This window comes from Mangifera indica, unplaced genomic scaffold (genome assembly GCF_011075055.1).
Source record: "Mangifera indica cultivar Alphonso unplaced genomic scaffold, CATAS_Mindica_2.1 Un_0002, whole genome shotgun sequence".
NCBI lineage: Eukaryota > Viridiplantae > Streptophyta > Magnoliopsida > Sapindales > Anacardiaceae > Mangifera > Mangifera indica.
This window is the reverse complement of record NW_025401094.1, coordinates 1194539-1199419: the sequence shown is the minus strand read 5'-3', so window position 1 is coordinate 1199419 and position 4881 is coordinate 1194539. Positions and strand designations below refer to the sequence as shown.

General features: G+C 34.7%; 1 long non-coding RNA gene across 1 annotated transcript; it reads left to right on the top strand.

Annotated features, from left to right (window-relative positions):
* The first annotated feature begins 365 nt into the window (after nucleotides 1-365).
* Nucleotides 366-4828, top strand: LOC123205194. Its single transcript, XR_006499816.1, has 11 exons — nucleotides 366-1841; nucleotides 1974-2053; nucleotides 2141-2210; nucleotides 2289-2377; nucleotides 2472-2883; nucleotides 3010-3110; nucleotides 3206-3318; nucleotides 3401-3570; nucleotides 3667-3867; nucleotides 4261-4441; nucleotides 4544-4828. It is a non-coding gene; the product is annotated as an uncharacterized LOC123205194 (long non-coding RNA).
* Nucleotides 4829-4881: the final 53 nt, after the last annotated feature.

The following is a 4881-nucleotide window of genomic DNA, read 5'->3' as shown; positions in this document are numbered from 1 at the left end:
TACAAATAGCTTAACACCATAGAAAAGTTTAATTCGAATTGATTAAAATAACATTATTTTGATAAAAATTTCATAATGACATTGTTTTGATTGATTTTAACTTAATTACAAAATATCAAATTGTAACACCCACAAATACATTTTAAACGCATAATCATCATTTTATATATTTATGTTTGATGGCAAGTGGATTTAAAGTTAAAATATGAATTTTAGATGATACACAACCGTGTATAGAAAGGTCACACCCGTGTGTTATTAACATGTCAGTGAGATAAAGGTGATTTTTGTGTGAAATTTAATTTGAGTGATATACGGCTGTGCATGGTGTACGTTACACGAATTCAGTTTAAATAAAGCATAAAGGCTGCGTTTTAGGGATTTCAATCCCTATCGAAACACACACCTTTGATCTAAAAGAGAGAGGAGTGTTGACCCTAATATTCAGGCCTATTCGTCAACAGTTTCTAACGACTTTTTCTGGCGACGAGGTGAGAGGAAAGTTAGAGTGAAGGAGGCTTGTTCACCAACCTTGATTCTAGTGACTTTCGATCAAGAGATAAATAGGATTTATGCCCTTTCTCTGTCTGATATCAGTTCCTGTACAATTAGAGGGAGCCTCCCTTTGTCATGGGTTTGATCACAAGAATATATTGAGATGATTTCATGAAGTGAAGTTTAGAATTGCGATATTATGTTGATTGTATAATATCAAGTTGAGTTGCTTTTGATTGATTAATATGCTGATGATGAGATTGTTATCAATGACATGTGAATTTGTGTACCTGAATTACTATAAATGGTGAATGGTATGATGATATTGAGAAGAAGGGCTTGATGTGCGTTTTTTCATTGTAATATTGATAGTTTGAATTGATAATGTCTTGAGTTGGTGCTTAATGATCATTTGGATTTTTATTTGTGTCAAGAATTGGATTATGCTGATGTGTTGACCATTATTTCATGCCAAAGAATGTTTAGGCAGTGAATAAACATGTTAAGGTCTTCTCAATTGCTTTCTAAGTTTGATACACAACCGTATGGTATGAGATACAGACCCATGTAAGTGAATTCCAGATTTTAGGTTGAGGTTTTGGCATTTTGGTGACCGTTGGATGCCATTGACCAATGATCAGTCAACTAGGACATATGAACTACCTGTGTATAGTTTTAGAGCGGTCGTGTGTGGGGTGAAATCACTAGAATACCCCTAATAAATAAGGTAATCTGGATGAGTATATAAAAGGAAAGTGAATTAAATATTTGAAGGGCACATGGTTTAGTTTTAGAGAGGTCGTGTGTGCTGCTTTTCTCTTCTATCTTAACTTTAGTTACTGTTGTTTGTTAGTTTGCTCATTTCCCATCAATGTGGTGGGTTTAGTTAGGTTGAGCAGTCTTCTCTATAACAAATGAACTTTGATTTAATTGTCTAGAGATTGACAAAATCTGAAGTGTAATTAATTGTAGTAGAAGTAAGAGTAGAAGGATTACCCGAAATACATCAACTGAAACTTGATTCTGCAATGCATACTGGTTTGAATCTTGTTCAACAAATTCTTATAATTAGAATCAAATTTAACATTAATTTTATATTGATTAAAGTTCATTTCCTAGCAATGAAAGAGCGTGGTATGTTATGTAAGAATTCAATTCAATTGTAAATATTTATACCATTTGAACAATATTTGGATGTAAAATACTTTCTTCTTTCTTCACTGGCTTGATGTCCCCTTACCATAATCACAACATAGTCTGTTTAGATTCACATCAGAAAAATGGTAACCGAAAATGCAGGGGAATACAGAGCATGGAATTGCAGCGGAAAAGGAAAAGCAGACAAGGTGAAGAGTTTTTAGATATCATTTGCGATTTATAGTCTTGAATTTTGATTCATTAAATTATTCCTAGAAATAGCATCACATAAAATCCTAATAGCAACATTAATGATTATGCATTATCAATATCACAAACAGGTGTGCAATTTCAGTGTGGCAAGGTTGCATGCCGATGAACTCTTAGCAAAGGAGACACATGTCATATGCTCATAATTTTGGTTCTGAATTCCTTCACTCTTGTTGTTATAGCTCCAATGCATATTTAATTTCTCATACTGATACAATTATATTGTTTTTGAACATAGTATGAAGAAAGCATACATGTGGTTGAAAATTTGTAATGGAAAACTGAGGTGAAAACAAGTTTGGGAACAGGTATGCAACCGATTTCCATGAATGTTTTCCCATTATTACATTATATGTAAGCTCAAATGACTTAATGCTTGAACATAGAAGAAATAATCATGAATGAGAAAGGAGAAACGGCTGCTGCTTGCATCAACAATTGGGTCAAGCGTCTGTGTTCTGAAGAGAATTTTTAGGTGCTGCTTCTGAAGAGCATATTCTGTAATTTCTTGCCTGTAGTAAATCAATTTGTGTACCATAAACCATTTCTGAGTGAGAATAATATGTCAGGGAATATGCATATATATCAAGGCTGTTTCTATCATACAGTCCTTGTATCAACTGGAGGTTACATCAACTCTATGGTTGACATGATTCAGAAAGAGTTGGAGAATTTTCTAAGCCTGAGGAGTTGCATTTAAGTTATGGATATACTCTTCTTGTATATGATTCTTTTGCAGCAAAAAATCAGTAAATATATTAAAATTTGACTTGCCTGGGTTGTGGTCACTAGATGGGTTAGCTCTCTACAACTTTTTCTGTTACATCTATATGTGGAACAACAGATAATATAATTCTTTACTGCCCATGGAGTATCATTTAGTTATGTTAAGAATGCTTGTGATCCGTACAAAGACCAGATGGAGAAGCGCATAACTTCAAAGGCTGAGGATTTGGCAACAATCATAGTCTGACATGCCAGGTTTAACTGTAAACCCAGTTTCATAAGTTTTAGCTTCCATTTTTCTTGTCCATCTTTAATTATGAGCATTGTCGCAACTGCAGTCTATCGACACTGGATGACATTTTTTTTTTTCCTCTTCATTAGGTTGGGCACTGTAATGTTTGGTTGGTTAATTCCTACACTGATGATGTTCTTGTTGAGCTTGGCCAAAAAGTTTCTATGAGTCTTCTTGCATTTCCAGTCAGGTACCTGATTAGTTGCGAAATAGCAATTTTGTGTCGGTATGTGCACTAAAATGGTAATATACGAGTTAAATTAATTGTAGCATTTACAATTGTAGCTTTGTGAGTGTACGCATACAAACATTTAAAAGAGATTTGCAAGGAGTACAGGGAGTTAGCTCTTGAATCCAGCATTCAAAAGTGGGGACATGTACCCGCCTTCAACAAACAGGTATGTAACAACTTGCTATTAATATTTTCTCATTATTACATCATTTGTAATCTCTAATGACTTAAATGCTAGAATATAGAAGAAATAATCATGAATGAGAAAGGAGAAAAGGCTGCTGCTTGCATCAACAGAGAAGATGGTGTTCCTAGCTTAAACGATATGAAACTTACTTTGTTTCAGCAGGAGATTTTATCCACAGTTCTCTATCTCTACAACTGGGTCAAGCCTCTGTGTTCTGAAGAGAATATTTAGGTGTGACATCTGTTTTAGTATATTCTCTAATTTCTTGCCTATAGTATATCAATTTGTGTATCATTATACCATTTCTGAGTTAGAATAATATGTCAGGGAAGATGCATACCTATCAAGGATGTCTGTTTCTATCATGGGGTCCTGTTATCAACGAGAAGGTTACATCAAGGCTATGGCTAACTTGATTCACAAAGAGTTGGAGAAGTTCTCAAAGCCTTAGGTGGTCATGATATTCTTTAGTTCCTATGGAACCTTAAAGGCCAAGGAATTGGCAACGATCATACTCTGACATACCAGGTTTGACTGTAAAACTCAATTTCATAAGTTTTAGCTTTCATCTTTCTTGTTTGCCCTAAATTATGAGCACTGTCAGAATTGTTGTCTAACCAACTTTCTTCATCTCTGATATTTACCATTATCATGAGGTTTGGCATACAATGTTTGGTTGGTTAACCCCTTGGAATATTCATTTCTTTCAACATCTTTTGCTTTTTAGAGTCGAATAGGACCAGTACAATGGTTGAAGTTTACACTGATGAAGTTCTCATTGAGCTTGGCCAACGAAAGTGTTATGAGTCTTCTAACATTTTCATTCAAGTACATGATTAGTTCCAAATATAGCAATTATTGTTATGAGCACTTAAATGGCCAGCGGCAAGGTTAAATTAATTGTTGAATTTACAATTGCAGCCTTGTGAGTGAACACATAGAAACACTTGAAGAGATTGACATGGAGAACAGGGTGTTGGCTCTTGAATCCGACATTCAAAACCGGGGATGTGTACGTGCCCTCAACTGCAAATCTTCCTTCATCATGAATCTGCAATGAAGACGTCCATGTCTTTGTGAGATATGCTATCAAAATGAGGAAGTGATAGAAGGAAACAGAATCAGAGTGATTCTGCCCCAACTAATATTTTTTGATAAATTGGAGTCATGTTCCCATTTATCTAACAGAGTGAAACATATGCAGTTGCAGATGAATTGAAAGCAGCTAGAAATGAAGTAAATGACTGCATCCCATTCCCAGATACAAATTGAGAGCCATACTCTTCAAAAGCAGAGTGAAGGTCATGATGAAATTTAGCAGATATCAAAGGGAAGGAAATTAACTGAAAGTGATGCTGTGTCCCACCAATTGGATTACTATGTTGTCGGTTCATGACAAATCGTCGCAGTTTTCACAGATTCATGAAATCATTTTATAGTATGGGACCTTGTTAGAATATTTCTAAATAAAATTTAAAAATTTTTTACACCCCCTGAAGCTTTGCCTGTCAAAAAAATATTTTACAATTAGTTGTCTTGAGA